The sequence below is a fragment of the Rousettus aegyptiacus genome, unplaced genomic scaffold, assembly GCF_014176215.1.
Source record: "Rousettus aegyptiacus isolate mRouAeg1 unplaced genomic scaffold, mRouAeg1.p scaffold_m13_p_5, whole genome shotgun sequence".
NCBI lineage: Eukaryota > Metazoa > Chordata > Mammalia > Chiroptera > Pteropodidae > Rousettus > Rousettus aegyptiacus.
Window position 1 is genome coordinate 94939087 of NW_023416308.1, and position 19933 is coordinate 94959019.

The 19933-nt window shown below is 39.2% G+C and overlaps 1 long non-coding RNA gene across 1 annotated transcript; it reads right to left on the reverse strand.

Moving 5' to 3' along the window:
• Positions 1-10011: 10011 nt before the first annotated feature.
• Positions 10012-18671, reverse strand: LOC118602787. Its single transcript, XR_004950767.1, has 3 exons — positions 15954-18671; positions 14297-14348; positions 10012-13355 (listed from the first exon to the last, which is right to left on the reverse strand). It is a non-coding gene; the product is annotated as an uncharacterized LOC118602787 (long non-coding RNA).
• Between the last annotated feature and the right edge of the window lie 1262 nt (positions 18672-19933).

Consider the following 19933-nt stretch of genomic DNA (forward strand, 5'->3'; position numbering starts at 1 on the left):
GTAAGTGGTCCAGCTGTAATTTAAGTCCAGTTCTGTCTGTCCTAGTACATGAAGTCTTAACCACTCTGCTGTGATCATCAAGAAACTCCAGACAGCTCAGTTTCTTCTAGGTAATATATTTTTCATTTTAACTGAAGGCCTAACCCAAAAGATTCATCGTAAGTGGTTTAGATCTGGCTGATAAAGTTTCAGTTGGATTTGGTGGGACTTTTAATCACTGACAATAGGTAGCCTGGAAAATAGAGCTCCTGCCCTGGGAAGCTAGAATGCATTTAAAGAAGAGGAAGTGGGAAGGTAGATGAAAGAGAGAAAGAAGGTATGAGAAGCCTAAAGGCCTAGGAAGGGGTTTCTTCTGGACTCAGAAGCAAACCTTCAATTTCTCCAATTAACCTTGCCTTTGACCAAGTTTCTACCAAGCAGGTAGTGCCTTCTGGGTCTCAGAGCATTTTAGGGTAAGAACAAGGATTTTGAATAGATTCCAACCCCTACACCAATCTCGATTACTGGTAGCAGCTCCTGGGAGTCTCACATTAAAGAGGATCATGAATCCACTAATTCCTCCTCTAGGTATTTATCTGAAGAATATAAAAACATTATAGATAGATAGATAGATAGATAGATAGATAGATAGATAGATAGATATCCCTATGTTCATTGCAGCATTATTTACAATAACCGAGATATAGAAATAACCTATGTGTCCATTAATAAATGAATGGATTAAAAAGATGTGGTGTATATACATGTATATGTATATATATATATATATACACACACTTATATGCACACACATAAATATACACAATGGGATACTACTTAGCCATAAAAAAAGATGAAAGAGTGCCATTTGCTACAACATGGACAAATCTTGAGGGTACTATGCTAAGTGAAATAGTCAGACATGAAAGACAAAAATCATTCTTTCACACATAATTTCACTCATATGTGTAATATAAAATAAGAAAGTAACAAACAAACTTAAAAAAAAATCTCATAGATACGGATACAAGAGAAAGGTGGTTACCAAAGGGGTGGGTAAAATGTGTAAAGGGGGTCAAATATATGGTAACCAATGGAAATTAGACTTTTGGCAGTGAGCAAGCAATAGAGTATACAGATATCAAATCATAATGTTGTACACTAGTATTACCCCAATTAAAAAAAATAAATTAAAAAAAGAAGAAAGTGAGAATCATAAGATTTTGCCTAGGCTTAACTGGAAAAAAAACAAACAAACAAACTGCCTTGGTACATAAGTAATTTCTGCCACAAATTTGAGAGTGGGAGAAGCCTCACCTGTACCCAGAATTTGTCACTTCTGCTTTAGGGGATGTCATACTCTGCAGGAGGAGTTAACTGGGTTCAGATCCAGGTAGGGAGCCAAAATGTCCTAATGGCACTCTGCTTCTGCAGACCTCACAAACCAGGGCAAAACAGCACTGACAGCAAGAAAGGACCTAATTTGAATTTCGTTGGTTTTAATTATTTTTGAAAAGAGAGACAGGCCATCAATGCCAAGATCCATTAGGAAGAACTCAAAACCAAAGAGATTCGGGCCAGCTGGAGGGGGTAGAGGAGGGAGTCCCAGCTAATTAGCCTTCCTTTGTGACATGGTCACCCTTCACCCCTCCCACCAGAAGCCTTAATAACACTCATGTGTCAACAGGATCTCAGGAGAGGGGAAAAAGCTGTAAGCCAAACCTCAAGAGTGAGTCAAAAAAAAAAAAAAGCAAAATCTGGAATTTCAGCTCAAAGCTGGGCCCTTGAATGGCTTAACTGCTGTTATTATTTTTTATAGAGCCTTCACTGGGCTTTCCTGACCACCAGGAACTTGGCTTCAGAGCTCAAATGGCCATCTTCCCTCTGTAGCTTTGCTACTGGTTTGCCAAACAGGCTCCACCACCATCTCAAAGTCCAGAGTCGTCCACGTCAGATGTCCCCAAGCAGGTCGAACTTTCCATGGCCAGACTATTAAAGGGAGAGCAGTCCTACTGTTTCCTTTAATAAGCAGTGTTTACAGAGTGCCAAATGCCCTTTAAGGAGCCCAAAAGCCCAAAGCAGTCCTGCAGGTTCCAGAAACCCCGGCCTTGCCCAGAGGCAGGAGTAGGCAGCAACCTAGACCTAGTCCCAGTCAAACTAGTCTTCAGGGAATCTGCCTGATTCGGGCTGTCAGGGGAGGCGTGGGATGCTGGAGTTACCATTAGCAATGATCCAAGGCTCTGCAGCGTCCTGGCAGAAATGAGCCCAGTCTCTCCAGGGTGGTGACTCTAGAGAGTGTGGGACAGGAACTTTCTACCATCTGTCTTCTAAGGAAGGTGAAATCTGTTATACGAAAAGCCCTGTGCACTCTTGAGCACCTTGATGGATTTGGATTCACAGAGGAGAAAAATGAATGGCTCCACCTAATAGAGTAAAAAAAGAGAAAAACTGTAGAGTTTGGTGGGGCAGTCCAGGACAGAGATGAAAGTGTCTAGGAGAGGAGGTGGCCTGAAGCTGGGGCAAAGCACCCAGGTCCTGGGGCTCAGTGGGAGGGACGGCTGGCAACAGGGATACCTGATATTGAATATGAAGTTCTTTGCTTTTTGATAAACAGTTCTTTGATAAACACTCCCCAACCACATCTCAAAATTTCAGTATAATCTAGTAAATACCTACAAGGCTTTGTGTGAGTGAGACTTCTGTGCAAGCACAGGAAAGACTGGGTTTCACACCTGGGTCAATGAGAAAAAGAGACAGCTTGCATGTGTTGATACACTCAGGTTATAGGGCTTAAAGACCATGATGGCACTCGGTTCAATCCCTACGAATTGACTAAATCTCCCAGTGTCTAAGTAGAAAGTGAATTGGATTGATAGTCTCCCACCCTTTTCAATTTTCTTCTCTATAGTAAGACATATTAGGATACTATAAAGAAATGTCAAAGAATATAAAACCCAGGATTTAAATAAATATAGGTCTCAAAGCTCCACTTTCCCGACTATGTGATTCTAAACCTCAGCTTCCTAATCTATTAAATGAGAATAAACAATGCATTCCTTATGATCATTCCTTGTAAAGGATCAGTGTGATAAACTATGTGCAATGTTTGCCGTGATAACTGAAACATATTAACATTCAGTGAATGGTGGTTGCTCTTATTCACCTGTTGGTAATAATGATAAGGACGATAAGGACGATGATGATGAAGGTCACACTGACAATGACTATTCCTGATTGTAAAACTCCCATAGTTATGATGGGGAAAAAGGACTGGTTAAATAGATTTTAAGACAAAAGGAAATAAATCTTATAAATCTGCTCTAATGATCTTCATTGGACCATGAAGTGAACACAAAATAAACTTTGCTGTATTTGTCCCTGAGACGGGAAGATTGTTTCTTATCATGTGCTAAGTAGGCACCATCCCACATCAGCCAAGTTTGATAGGATTATTAAAAGGAAGGAGGTTGATGAATCTAATATGAATTTATACAAAGAGACAAGTGAATGATGATCTCTGTCCAAAGTCGTATCAACTCAAATATATTATATCTGGATTTTTTATCATACTAGTTAATCTTTCCCCTATTAGGTTCCAAATGAATTATTTTTCTCCGTGGAAGATTTTGTGTGCATGTATGTATGTGTGTGTATATATATATATTTTTTTTCTTTTCCAAATATATATTTTTCCTTTTTCCAAATATGCATTTAGTAAATTTATAATTTTGTATGCTCAATGTTTCTTTTTGGATATAACCATCATTCTTTTTCAACTTTTCTCAAGATATAACTGACATTTAACATTGGGTACATTGAAGGTGTACAATGCGATGATTTGACACACATATATTGCAAAATGATTACCATGGTAGGATTAATTAACACATCCATCTTTTTTATGGTGAGACTATTTCTCTCAGGAACTTTCAAGTATATAATACAGTATTGTTAACTAGAATCCCCATGCTATGCATTACATTCCCAGAATTTATTCCTTTTCTAACCAGAGTTCATACGTTTTGACCAACATCTCCCCATTTCCCCAACCATCCAGCCCCTGGCAACCACCATTCTACTGATTCTCTGAGTTCAGCTTTTTAAAATTCTGTATATAAGTGATATCAATACATTATTTGTCCTTCTCTGTCATATTTTTTTCACTTAGCATAATGCCCTGAAGGTCCACCCATATTGTCACAGATGGCAGGGTTTCCTTCTTTCTCATGGTTGAATAATACTCCATTGTGTGTGTGTGTGTGTGTGTGTGTGTGTGTACATACACACAGTGAAATCCACTTCAAGTTAAGTTTTGTGAGCTGTGTTAGACTGGGGTCCAATTTCATTCTTCTGCATGTGATTTCCCCCCCCCCCCAATATCATTTATTAAAGAGACTATCCTTTCCCATTCAGTTTTCTTGGCTCCCTGGTCAAGTATTAGTTCACCATATCTGCAGAGGGTTATCTCTGGGTTCTCAGTTCTGTTCCATCGGTTTATATGTCTGTATTTGCGCCAGTACCACATGGTTCTGATTACTATAGCTTTGTTATATAGTTGAAAAATCAAGATGTAAAAAAAGAAATTACGAAAATTTAAAATCATGATATGTGACACTTCCAGCTTTGTTCTTTCTCAGAATTGCTTTAGCTATTTGGGGTCTTTTGTGATTACATATGAATTTCAGGGTAATTTTTTTTATTTCTTCCAAAAATGGCATTGTCGTTTTGACAAGATTGTGTTCAATTTATAGGTGGCTTTGGATAATACGAACATTTTAATAATATCAATTTTTCTGAATTCGGTGAGAGATAAATGGGCCTCCCTGACAGAGTCCTGCACAAATGAGGAAGCTGGATACTCGCTTTCCCCAGTAGGAGAAATCACAGCCAAGAAGGTCTCATGGCACTGAGTTGTGCTGCCTTGGGAGAAGAGTGGCAGAGTAAAGTCAAACTGTTCCTCTTACCCTCTCCTCTACTTCCAGACTCATTTCTCTCCCTTTCTTTTCTCTCTCTCTCTCTCTCTCTCTCTCCCTTTCTTTTCTCTCTCTCTCTCTCTCTCTCTCTCTCTCTCTCTCTCTCTCTCTCGTTCCAATAGTGTATTGCAACTTCTCTGCTGGACTCTTGAGCATCCACAAATCCTTTCTTATCCACAAGTGATCACCTAAGACAGTGTTCTCCAGAGCTCCCAGCTGGAGCCAGTTTATGGGCCACTGCAGAGTCTACAGCTGGGACGGAGGCCCATGTGCCTATTCAACAACACGACAACACACAGGTGGGCAATACACCTCATGGGTCCCTTGGCATATGGTGCTGGATCCCATAGTTCCCACAAAGGCACTTTTATCTGCAGATGAATGCCAAATTGTTGTTATTGAGGGGGAATACAAATGAAGGGCATCTTATTCGGCCATCTTGCTGCTGTCTGCAACCATCATTCTTCCTGACACTGCTACTCTGCACCCCCTCCTTCTGGTCAAGCTGCCACAGAGGAGACTGTTGAATAGAACTTGGCACACATATTTTACTAGGTTATCTCTGTCTGGGGCCCATCATTCTGTTTTCAATCTGAAAGATAATACCTCCCCGAAGCTATAGAAGCCAAAAGGGGTTTATTTCCTTCAAAATAAATTAAGGAGACGCTGTATCTCTGGCTTAGACAAATCCAGTTTGATTACATACATTTTCTCCTTGTCTCCCCTCACGCAACAGTCAGCTTGTTAAGTGAAGGTTTAATGTAAAACTGAGCCCTTCCAGTTTCATTTTTTCATCTGACTTTCAGGACAAAAGCCCTACCTTGGAAAATGAGAATAAGAACTGTTTCATTAATCACATGATTTCAGATCTTTTCAGTAGACAATGAGGAAGATGAAAATAGTCTTTTGCCAGAATTAAGACTTGAAGACACAAAAGGGAAAGGTCCTTGAAGGCAAAAGAAAAATCATTGGCTTAAAAAATATATAAAAATATAACTGACAAGCTTTTTTTGGGTGGAAATGCCATATTTCATGGCAAGATTGACATGACATCGGTTTCTTTAAAAACAAATCTACTGAATAGTCCATCATCACTAGAGTATTTCAGTATGCTTTTTACTAGCTATTAATATTATTATTTATTCTCTCTCCTTTAGGTGAGAAATCTCATTTTATGCAATGAAGTAAAAAAATAGCTTCTGAATTTGACCTGGTTTTTGAATCATAATTCTGTTATCAAAATTTCATTAGGCCTTATTTTTTTACATATATAAAATAAGAAAAATAATACCTACATTATAAAGTCATTTTAAGAATTAACTGAGAAACTTTACTTGCTATCAGTGCAATAAGTGATATCAATACTTATTATTACTATATTACTTACTATGTGCAAAGTACTATTATACATGTTAATTTGTTTAATCTCCCAACTATCAATCCCATGTGGCATATAGTAATACCAACTCCATTTTGCACATGTGAAGAGAGGCACAAAACAGTTAAGTGCTTGCACAAGTTCGCTCACTATAACAATTAAGGAGGTATGCATGTTCAAAGGGGAACAAAATATTTAATGTGTGGCAGAATTAAAGGAACAAATGTAGTAATGGATCCAGTGACTACCCAACAGAAAGTCATTACCATCTCTAGGCTTGAAGGGACAAGAGAAGGGACTGATACAGGGAAGCCCCGTGAGAGCTGTACACATGGAGAGAGAGCCATAGATAGAGAAACCCAGCCACTACCAAAACCACAGCGTGGCAGGAGAGGAGAGAGGGAAGTAATATTCTGATCTCTCTTTTCTCCCATCCTCTAACCTTCTGCCAGCACCTTCCATTTCATTGATTAAACTCAACTGAAAGTCAGAGTTTGGGGAGCCCAAATGACATAGGACATAGAGGTCAGCCTCCCAGGGCACAGAGTAATGCTGAGAAGAGACCAGGAAAGGCAGATGGAGAAAAACTAAAACATGGTAGAGCTAGGATTCAAATCTATATTCTTAATCACTCTCTGTTCCCTCTTGAGCATAAACCAGTTATTAGCCTTTCTCCAACTTATTTGCAAAACCTGAGTGTGTAAGCTAGAAGTCCACCTTGAAACCAAACAGCATTTTCTTTGCAAATCATGACTCATAATCATAATAAAGAGTTGTCAGCAAGAGGGCTCACAGTAAAAAGAGTATAAATGATTCCCTTGAAAGAGTCCCCATTAGACAGGTTTTATTCTCAAGTCCCTCCTCCTTGTTCAAACCATGGATGTCTCTTCTTCCCTTACCTGCTACATACAACAGTTTTTGGACCTTCTATAATCTCCCTTTTATCGTGCTCAAAAACACAGAAAGTCTCCCTTATTTTTAAACCTGAGAACAGCCTGACACCTCCAACTCCAGACTCCAGAAGCTTCCTTCCACACCCAAGTGAGCTGAAGAAACTTTTCTGCAAAAGATGTCTCTCTCCACAGAGAATTCCACATCATCTACTAAGAAAATACCTGTCCTTTATCAATGCATATGTATGTATATGGCTTGGAATAGTGCTTGCATAAAAGAGGACTCCTTAAATAAGAAGTAGTAGTAGTAGTAGCAAAAGTATTAGCAACCTCTGACACCATAATGCATTTCTACTCAATCTCTTTACTATGGCTTTTGGCAACATTCTTTGGACTGCTTTTCTCCAGAATCACTCTCCTAAGCACCTTCATCAACCAGGAGATCTTTTAAAACAAGTTACAGATGTTTCTCTTTACATAAGAAACATCCCAATGCATATTATTTTTCAAAATGTTGAGTTTCATACCATGAAAATTATATTCCTGGTCTTCAGTTAGCATGATATAAGAAACTTGAATAACCATGACCAATGGCAGGATAATCTTTTGTTTTTTAACTTTTAAACAGACATATTTTGAAATTGTCCCTAAGTCTTCTATACTTTCAGACATTTGTCTAAAACAAAGTGTATCTTCACATCCAAATATATAGCAAGTTCAAGTTTGTTCCCATTACATCACCTTCATTCACCTGTACAATCTATCAAATATGTTAAACAAAGTAGACATATAAGGTGAGAGACTTGTTTGCAGGTTATTAAAGCTTCATTCATCAATTTCTTTTCTTTAAATGGTAAACTTTGATGCTCACAAAATGGATCTGTCCACTCTCACCACCTTACCATTGCTATCCAAATCTGAGCTCCCATGATTTCTCATGGCATCTGCTTCTGTATCAGATACCTCTTGAGTGTAACCTTCTCTCAGCTGCACCACAGAACTCTTGATACTGGCCCTACATTGTGGAATGTGGGATGCTTGTGGGAACTATTCAGTCACTCTGTCTCATGTACAAACCTGGCAGTGCAAGGGAGTTAACATCCCAGTGGGTGACCCTGGACCAGTGGGTTACAGAAACTTTACAATTCAGAGGTGAATTCCTACTTGACCTCTTAGAGGTCCCTAGTGGAATATAGCCCCAGTTATCCGTAGAATATATCAGAATTGTCCAAACCACTGACTTGATGTTGCCTTCTTTCTTGTCTTATACTTCCCAGTCCTCCACTTCTGTTCCTTGGATCATTTCCCCGAACAAACTACCTACATACAGCCTCTGTCACAGCTCAGCTTTACGGAGGAACCCAGACTACGATGGTCTCCTAACTTTCCCTATCTTTGCTTTTAACCTCTATAATATGTTCTAAAGTAGCCAGAGTAATCTAAAATATTAATATATTGTGTCATTCCTCTACTCAAAAACTTCTAATGGCTTTCATCACATTCAGAATAAGATCCATAGTGCCTTCAGTGCACCCCAAGGCTCAGGATGATCCAGCCACTGGTCCCTCTCCAATACTATTTTTTTTTTCCTTACCACTTATACCACATGACATTCATTATATTGTGTATTTATCTGTTTATGGACCATCCCATCTCCTCCATTGGATTATCTCAAACTCCGTGATAGCAAAGGCTTGTCTTTCTTGTTTACTGCTATATCCTCAGTGCCCCGCTCAGTGCCTGACCATGTAGACTTCAAAAAATAATCGCCAAATCAATAATAGAACATGTGATTTTCATTATGCACATTATTGTAATGCTAGAACTAACATTGTATCAGATAAAGAGAAAAAAAAAACTTGCTGTCAGCTGCTTTGAGTGATTTTGTGATATGTTTATACAACAATGGGTGGAAACTGTGATAAAAATGGCTAAAAAGCCTTTTGCCGATGATAGTCTTGGTGAGGATTGAAAAACAAAGGCCATTCCTCTTGATCAAAAGCTAGATGTAATCAAAGCTGGATTTGCCCAGGGATATTTAGCTTTATAACTATAGACTTAAAGCTATAAAAACACCAGTATTATTGAAATGCCTGCAGGCAAAATTACTCTATTATTGTAAATCTAAATGATCCAGCCCCAAATCCCCTATTTTCTCTTTGAAATAATTATTTTTAAAGTGATTTTTATAAAGAGGCTTCTTAGGAATGCAACTGTAACACTATAGCATAGATCATACCCCTGCCACAGTGAATGAGAGAGAGAAAACGGAATCTAATCTATAAGAAAGCTTTCCTTGACACATAAAGGGGAGTCTCAGACAGAGTAAACTATGGCAAAGCCTCAGAATTCATGACTATAATCTTAAAAGGCGGGACCAGAAGAATATGTCACCTGTTGAGGCAATAATTATTGAAGTTAAGCATGCATGGCTCACGATCTCCAGAGGGCAATCAGGCATTTGATTGGCAACCACTAGGGTGACCAGTCCTCAGATGTAGCCCCAGATCTAACACACTGACTACCTTCGTGAGCCTGAATAAATCATGCAACCATTGAGTCGAATGCTCTTGAGGGCAAGGACTATCTCATTCCCCCATTGATCCCAGCGTCCACTACAGTGCCTGGCACAAAAAAAAAAAAAAAAAAAAGGACTCAACTGATAGTGCTATATGCATGTGTACTTTTAGCAAGAATCAAAGTACAGCACAGGGAATATAGTCAATAATATTGTAATAACTGTGCATGGTGTCAGATGGGTACTAGACTTATCGGGTGATCACTTTGTAAGTAATATAAATGTCTAATCACTATGTTATACAACAAAACAAATATAATATTGTATGTCAACTATAATTTTAAAAATATTTAAAAAAAAGAATTGGTATCAATTATTTCTCTATTCCTTCTGAAGATATCTGTATTTTTGCCAACATTTTATTTCCTGGGCTCAGTTAGCTGTTAATTTCTATGGGCAACATGACTTCATGAGATATTTAAATTATTTCGAATTAGAAAAGAATCATGTCCAGTCAGCAGAGATTGTTATGTGAGTAGATAAAAACTGTTATATATAAGTTGGACATCATGACATGATTTCGGTTTGAAATTTCCTTTGAAACTAAGATATTCTGAGGTCTCTTTATGAAAGGTACATTGGATGCTCATTGGAAGACCTAAATGAGTGATTTTGGACAAGTTACTTACTCCCTCTGAGCCTCAGTATTTCCATCTATAAAATGAAGACATCTGAAGAGATGTATAATCTCTTCCCAGGCTACCAAAGGCTGACTACTGTAAAAACTAAGATTTTTTTTGGAGATATATGCTTTCATTTGGTCTGTCCATGGGTCCTGAGGGAGGAAAGAGATTACGTATTAATTATCTATTGTTAATACACAAACCACCCAAAATTTGATGGCTTGAAGTAACAATGTATTGTGTTTCAAGTCTGTGGGTTGACTGGGCTTACCGGTGAAGTTTATCTGCTCCTTAGAGCATATATCTGAGGTCACCTGGGCGCTGCATTCAGCTGAGCCCAGCTGAAGCAGGAATGCCTAAATTGGTTCTCATCCTTCAGGGTCTTTTTCCACACGGTCTCACATTATTCAGTGGTCTATCCCGAAGCCTGAATTGTAAGAGGAAGTATTTCTAGAGGATGTGCTCCCACATGCAAGTGTTTATCAAGCCTCTGCTTGCTTCATATTTATGAATATCCTATTGGCCACACAGGTCAGTTGGCCAAGCCCAGAATCAAGGGGAAGGGGCGGGGGAATGGGGACGGCACACAAGCATGATTACCAGGAGATGTGATATGGTTCACTGTAAGAGCAAGAAGTGCAAAATGGGAACAGGACTTTGTAAAGTTAAAATGTTTCTGCAGAGCTTGATCATTTTCTCTCAAGGAATCTGTTTCCTTCTTCTCCAGATTCCATTGGGCCACTAGAGGTCATTGCTCTGGTTGGGGCAGACAGACTTCTTGAATTCATTATTTCCTTCCCAGAAATACATCCATTACATAAATGGAAATTTTATCATTATAGGAGTTATCTGGCATCTATCATACATGAAACATTTTTGCCACCATTAATCAGCTTCGCTTCAATAATCCAGCAAATAATGAGGAAGGCAGTATTGTCTGAAAGGCTAGAAGAATGAAAAGAATAGATTTAAATTTTGTCTTTAGAAGGGCACAGCAACAGATATTTATTGAGGCCCTGCATTGTCCTCAGATGTGCATTGGGCAATCAGATTGTGAAAACAGAGGAAAAGTATAATAGAAAATTCAATACACTAAAATATAACTAGAAGGAGTCTTAATTTACTGGCATTACATACTAATAATGATAGCAAGTATTACGAAGATTACTACTATTGCTACTATTTTACTTTTTAAAAATCACTATACTCTGCATTTTATGTGCATTAGTTCATTTTCCCTCACATACAATCCTATAAGGAAGATACTAGAATTTTCATTTTACAGGTGAGAAAACCAGGGCTTAAAGAGATTAATTAGCTTTCCAAGTTCAGCCAAGAAATTAGAGGCAAAGGCAGGGTTCAAATCTGTGTAGTAATTTACCCAGCCACCTAATATTTATTGAATGCTTTCTATGTGCCAGACTCTGAATCTTTATACTACATTTTTACCTATTACATGTTCAACAGTAGCTTCTCAATCATATGTCAGAGAAATTCAAAAGAAAATGAATAAATAGATGTTGGGGATAAAGGGAATTGCAATAAAATGAGTTTCTGCCCCAAGTCAAGAGTTGAGTCTATGGGACCCAACACCTCAGTGCACCACCCCATACATACCCCCATGAAAAACTGCACATGATTTACACTAGTCCTTGGAAGCTCAATGCATCAAACTCCCTAATCTGGAGCTGCTGCCATGCTATCTGCCCCCTAATCACATGAGAAGGTCCTGCTATGCCTGAAATGCTCTTGCTTCACTGACATCACTTTCATCATCAACTTAGACACCTCGAGCGCTATTGATGACTAAAGGCCAAGTCCTGCAGATAAAGAATGAGAGGAAAGATGCAAACTTGGATCCTATATTCTTGCTTCAATGGTAAATTTTTGGCAATAAGAACCCTTTTCAGAATGCTGAAACTGTAAGTACTTCAAAAAGTATGGAAATTTTTAAGATATTCTCTAGTCTTTATTATTGTGACATGAAAGAAAAATCAGCTGTCTTGAGTATATTGTGGTGTGGGGGGATCCGATTAGTTTTGATTATACATTTACAGTAAAATATACCAGCCCTAAAGTCCTCAAGCATTCTGCTTAAATAAAAATTTTCTGTGTAAAGCACAAATTTGGCCCTTGGAGTCATGCATAGACGAAAGGCGGGCCTTCTTTTTAAGACACAACTTGAGAAAAATACGTGGCTGGAAAAAGGCAACTAGAAGAGACAATAAAGTATAATAGGGATTCAGAGAAGATTCAGACTAGCTGGGTGGCCTGCCCTAATAAACATCCCTGGGAATTGGAGAGCTGCCTAGGAGTGGAAAGTGAGGACCGAGATGAATAACTGAATGAAAAAATAGGGGAAGGATATTAGGTTGCATCTTCTCTACATGGGATCTTAAAGAGAAGAAATGTGTTTTCAATAGGGTGGAGTAAGCAGTTGTCTTACTGGTTTCATTTGAAGAAGGCAAACAGTCTCCCTAAGAAAATGCTCTGGCCGCCCCATTAATTACAGTAAATAAAATGTCCACCAATAAGTCATGACTTAAAATTCAGGAATTTAAAGACCAGTTAGTTTTGAATGAAAAAGAGTTACCACAGGGGAAGGAACGACTAAGGCATTATCATCACCCATAAGCTCCTTACACCAAATAGATTTATGATTTTTTTTAATACAGGGGCTTTTTCTGGGTGATTGTGCAATGAATGAGCGATGTTTCCCTCTTCTTTATATTTTTCTGAACTTTGTAAGTTATTAGAATGATCAATATTACTTCTGGAGTCAAGGAAATATTCCTAGTGGGATGGAGATAGATATATGCTATGAAGAAATAGTACGCAAAATACATAAGTATTGGTGCATGTCAGGAGAGCTGAAAAGGTGGTCTGGAACTTAAAGGCATGGCTGTAGTGGGGGCAGTATGAAGGCATTACCTGAGGACAGAGAAAAGGAAAGGGACATTTAAAAATTTTTATTTCACATTTTTTCCTAAAAATAAGCTTCATAGACAAAGTATCAGTACCATTAAAAAGAAAGAAACATAAACTTATAAAATGAGATGCAAATATATTAAGCCCTCTGGGTGATCGAATAGGAGGGAGCTGATTCAATCTTGAAAAGACTGTGTGCCTTCTATTACCTATGGGGCACCCCCTAATTCGTATTTATATGACAAGGAGAGGTTCTATAATAAAAAGCACTGATTTTTTTTGAATAGGAATATAAGTAAAGTCTTCCTATAAATGTATGTTTTTCAATATAAATGCAAAAACCACATATTTCAAAATAGAGAAAATTTGCTTATAATTTTGTATGGTGCTTTTTACATTAACTGTATATCACACAGCAGAATAATAATTTTGTGTTCCTACGTAGTTTTCAAAATGACCATTTAAATGGCCACTTATTATGTATCATAATCTATAAGTTTCTTTTCAAATATGTGTATGAAGCAGGCAATACATCCAACTGGAAATATCATCTAGACAGCTGTGGAAAAATTTGTTTCTTGGTTGAAGTCTTAAACTCTTTGCTATCTGTTTACATTCAAGGATCTCTCATTTTTTCCATGGGCTCATTAAGGTTTCAATGCCTGAAGAAAGAACTCTCTCTAGAGGCATTCAACATATTTGCTTGTGAATTGGATGAGGGCTTAGCTAGCATATTTATCAAATTTGTAAGTGGCCCAAGAGATGGGAGGCATAATCATTGTGGTAAATGACAGACTGAATCCAAAAAGAATTTGCTAGGCTGAGAGAACAAAAGGCTGAATCAAACAAGATGGCACTTCACAGGGTAAGAGTTAAAAGAGCTGGGGATGTTTTGACTAGAGAAAATAAGTCTTAAAATGGATAAGAAAATATTCTTCAAATACCTGGGGGGTAGGGGAGTAGGTCTTCATTATGAAAAGGAAATTCCAAAGAGAACTGTAATAAAAAGTAACCATAACTATAAGGTTCAAATTTTAAAATTACTTTATAGCAAGTAGGGCTGTTAAACAAAAAGTTACTACTGCCATTTGTTCAGCTGTTCCATAAATACTTACTGAGCACAACTACCGTGTGCCAGCACTGTGCTAGGTGCTGAGGACACAGCACCGAACAAGGCAGTCAAGATCCCCACCCTCAGGTGTTCACATTTTAGCCAGAGAGAAGGGCTGAAACAAAACAATCAAATAAACTAATTAAAAATTATAAATTGTATGCTATGAAGTAAGCAGGAAAAGTTCCTCAAATAAAGATTAGTAAGAGGGACCCACTGTCAACAGATGGCCAGGAAAAACCTTTTCTGTGTAGGTGACACTTCAACAGAGATCTAAAGAATGAGAAGGAGCCAGTTACATAAACAGTCATGAGAAGTGTGGCCCAGGCAACAGCTTTGAGGCAAAAAAAAGAGTTTGTCTGTGAAAATGAAAGGAGGCAAGTGGTACTGGAGCATGTGTGAGAACAATGAGAGAGAAAAGGGTGGAGATAGAGGTAGAAAGTAAGACTTTGTGGACATAGTAAAGAGGATTTTAATCAAAAGGCAGTGAAAAGCTGTTAAAAAGGCTTAGGCAGGGACTGACTTGCCTGACTTTTGTTTAAAAGTGTACTCTGGTTGTCACATGGAGGACCAGTTAGAGAGAGGCTGAAATGAAACAGGGAGATGGTAGCTAGGACCAAAGTGGTGGCACCAGAGATAGAAGTGAGCAAAGCCAGGATAGAACCCCAGGAGAGACTGTGTTTGAGGGCCCTACAAGCTTTCAGAGCTGGGACAACTACCCCTCAAGAGACCATAGAAGGGATTGAGATCTCTAAAAGCCCTTCCAACTCTGTGACTCTGCAAGAGACAGAGAAGACATTCTAGAAGGGACTTCAGCATGTGAACAAAGCCCCTTGTGAGTCCAAGACATGGTCCTCACTGATTTATACACACAGGGCCTGTTTATCTAAAAATTTTAGCAATGAAAGACACTAGGTTGGGCCAGGTTCCTCCAAAGAGTTAATTTCTGGCCCGGCCCTTGGAGGATCAGTATAAAACAGGAGCATGTGGAAGGCATCAAGCTTACAACGTGAACACAAGCAGCACTAATGGGAACACTCCAGTGCTAGGCTCCATCCCCATCATTCTACAAATTAGCCAGAGCCTCTGGAATCCCAGTTCTGCAGCTGCTACACAGATGTGTGCTGAGCACTGGGATGAGAGTAGAGAAAGAAGATTGGAGCATAAAGAAGGTTTATCCAAATCAAACAGGGACTTTTGGCATTTAAGGAAAAAAAAAACACCATTCCTGTCTCCAAAGCGTAACTGGAAAGATCTTTTCAAAATACAAATGTCACCAAGTGCTCATTCTCATCTCCAACCTTAAACCCTGCTTAGCATTGCTTTTAGGATGAAGACCCAAATCTCTAGCATGGTCTTTAAGTCAGAGGAGGGAACATCCTCGTTTGCCCAGAAGAGTCGGGATTTATGCCAAGTTTGGTTGTTACTGATTTTTTTACTCGCACAAGTGTTTTGGTTTGAGTGATAAACGACGTGGTCGCCCTACGTACCAGGCCCCTTGTGGTCTGTCCATCGCTGATGCGTCTGTTCTTTCCTGCTGCGCTTTGAGCAGCAGGCACGCTGGACTTCTTTCTGTTCCTTCGACTCCCAGTCATCCCTCCTGCTGTAGGGGCTCTGCAGAACCTGACCTATCCCTCTGGAAAGCTCCTGTGCTCCCCTCTCCCTAACCAAACCACTGCTGCCCTCCTTCAGATCCTCCCTGACCAGGAAAGTTCTCCTTCAGACTGTTTCCTAGCTCCATTGTGTTCCTCTCCTCTATGGCACTTATCACAGTGGGCTTCTTTCTGTTGGCTTTTATTTGGTGATTCTTTGATTAATATTCAACCATCTCTCCCATTTGATCAACGGCAATGACCATGTCTCCTTTGCCCCTGAAAGTCAAATACCAAGCAGATTTTGGCAGACTGAATGAATTAAAAAATACCAATAAATATCAATAAAATATCAATAAATATATGTTTATAAACAAATTACTGGTTTCTTATTGGCTACTGCCAAAAATAAACAAACAAAAACCGTCTAATAATATACTAGGGAAATGGTAAAAGGTGACCTGATTGAGATCTTTGTGATATATTTATTGTTGTGCATGGGTGTGTGTATATTTCAGACAAGTATTGAATTCTATAATGGTCACCTCTTCAGGCTGGACCCTCGTCCCAAAAACATGACAATAATTCAGTGAGTTTCTAAAACCTCTCTTTGGAACTTGCTTGAAAAATCTTAGCATATTCTATTTGAATATACTATTCGATAATGGCGAAACTACAACCTTTGAAGGGAACTTTTTATTTCTGTAAAAGCCAACTGCCATTTTGTAAACAAGTCTTATGAATGAGCCTGCCAAACAAGCCAGACAGAGGTGTTTACGTTAAATATGAGGTAAAACTTTACAAAGACCGAATCTCTCACTTGTCTCCTAAACTGGCTCCGAAGATAATTCCAAACACTCTGAGTCCTGGCAGCAAATGTGGAAGAAGGAGATAAGCCTACGATGGGAGTTCTGAAAGATAAGCCTTGTTTGGTCGTTTGAAAACATTTGAGGAAGATCAACCCAAACAAATTCCTTGGAATGACAATCCCTCCTCCCAACTGTGTAGCACTTTTGAGCTTGGAAAGTGCTTTCCGCAAACTGATCAGAGCCATCCTCTTCAACAAGGACCCACTCTAAGACATTTTGCTATTTTCATTGTGAAAAACAAGGCAAATGGAGTTGAGGAGGTATGGAGGTGGAATCTGAACTCTCCTAGGGTCATGAGTCATGAGGCTTTAAAGAAATCTAACACCTCTCAGGACTAAGCATGACTGGAAAAACGAATACCAGTTCCCTAAGACAGCACCAAAAGTGTTCCAGCCAAGCATAGACATCCCTCAGAGCCCACCTGTTTGTGCTCCCTTAGCCCAGATCTGCCAGAGCCTGCCCCAGATTGACAAATAAAACTTGTCTCTGAAATGTCATTAGCACCACCAGAATGTTCGCCTAGCTGCTTCGGGGTAGAATAGGAGAAGAGAAAACATTTTTTCTGAGCCCCACCTTAAAAATGCAGGAGTCAAGTTGGAGAAGGAGCTACAGAACCTAGAGTTGGGATCACGTAATCTGCTTTATGGCCCTTGAAATGCGTAGGCGAGAATTGAGAATGAGTATGCTGGGGAGTCCTGTAAGCTTGTACACTGAGGGCTCTCCATCATTCCAGTCTTAACCAACTGGTGTTGAATTGAGCTCCTGTTTCAGAATTTCAATGCAATATATTGATCTAAAAATGTTTTGCCTACTTGCTAGCACTTAGAGATTAGCCTTCTACTTCCAATCCAGAGTACAAGGCATTTCAGCTATTTGGAACACCATATTTCCTATCCTAAATATGAATCGGGAGACATAAAGACTAAAGAAACCATTTAAGATTTACAGAAATGCAGTCTTCATTGTGTCACTGGTGGCAACAGAAGTTCAAGGGAGTCAAAAACACAGTCCGGTCCTGGATGAAGAAACATAACCAAAAACACAACCAAGACTAGAGATTAGACCAAGATGACAGAATGGGATCTTAGAACTGGCACCATACTGGGAATTGTTTAAAACAGGCCAGGTGACCAACATGCCCCCAAGATATCTAGTACAAGGGTCGGTCACTGATTGAGGAAGGATGTTTTCCTGGCTTTGATGACAAATAGAACAAGGGGTGTTTATTTCTCTACCTTGTTAGATTCATTTTCACCCAGTCCTTAAGAAAAGTCAGCTCCCCCCTATAATCTATCATAACCAGTTTGACAATTTATTGTTCAGCTTGAGACACATCCGAACATGAAAGTGGCCACTATTAATAATTTTTTTCTGGGAAGCAGGTGTTAACCTTGGATTGTCTTGTAACAGATTCAGTCTCAGATGATGACCTCCAACTCATTCCATGTTTCCAAAGCGGGGAAAAAACAACAGAATGATGCCCCTTTCTGAGTCAACTGAAACCAACCAACATGTCCTCAGGCTGGCATCTGACAACATACGACAGGGCCCCAAAACACAAACCACATCAATTTCTGGACAAATAATGACCTGATATTTATCAAGACAGCCACACATTTGTCTCCATAACTAAATGTCCTTTATCAGGAGTTCAAGGGAAAGCCATGAACCGCCCCATCTAGGCATCGAACTCTCACATTTCCATACCTTTCTCACCTCTAATGTCATCTACCTTCCAAGGGAGTCGTTTCTTCTGTTGATACGAAGTATCTGTGGATAATTGGGTTTAATGGTTTGAAAGGTTAATTTAAGATGATCAATGCTACAGCAGTGCTTCTCACACTCCAATGCTCATAAGAATCACAGAGGCTCGTTAAAATGTAGATTCTGTTTCAGTGAGTCTAGGGCAGGGCCCGGGATGCTGTGTTCTTACAAGCTCACGAGTGATGCTGAGGCTGCTGGCCTTGGCCTACACTTTGAATATAAAGTGTCTACAGCATTTAGTTTAAGGGCTTAATGATATCTTAAATATCTTTTAATGTGACATGAGGGGAAGCATGCCAATTAAATCTGTACCCCCAAGGCAACATGGTAGAAGGAATGAGAGGTAGAGGGGGGAAAATAGAGGAGAAAATATAGGGGGATAGATTGAGAGAAAAGTAGAAGGGGAAAGAAAGAAGGGAAGAGAGAAAGAATAGAGAAGCAGCAATAAGAAGGGCAGGGAGGAATACGAATGCCCTAAATTAAGGTAGGCTGGAGAAGAGGAGAGTCACTAAGGGCTAGTGGATCCCTTTGGCAGACGTGCGAAGCAGTAGTTCCACTCCCGCTGCCTCCAGCCCCGGGGAGAAGCTGTTTCCATCCCGCAGCCCTCTGCTATAAAAATCTCAAATTCCTTTATTTTCACAATTGTTGGCCAATTACTTACAGACCCATCTCATACAAAGAGTCTTCTGGAGACTTTCAAACTTTCGGTCATGGGTCACCTGAGAAATATGTTTTCCAACGTGATCCACTAAATACAGGCAATAAACACTTCCTGAAGAACGAAAGAGTACATGAATGAATAAGAGGGTATAGCACAACCAGAGGTTCACATTGTTTCCCCGAATGTTTCGTTTCATTTTACTTTTTCCATTTAGACTCTATAGACAAATGATTATCCAGTGAATTGTGTTTCTTGCAAGCACTAAAAGGATAACTTCATCTGCCGCTTGAGTCACAGGCCAGGAATTTTGTCACATGGATGAACGTCCAGGATTTCCCAGAAGATTTAGCTCTGGTGAAAACAACAAGCTGTTTTTCCAAAATAAATAATTCCCAACAGCAACATTTATTTCATTTACTTTTATTTGAAATTTTTCAGAAGGAAGTCAGATTGCAGCTCAAGGTTCATGTTGAATTTTTTTAGTCTAAGATCCTGGGTTAAATAAATCCTCTCTAAAAAGTCTGCCAGGTTAGTATGTTTTAAGATAGTTTGGGGAAAATAGCCCCAGGATTTTAAAAAAAGGA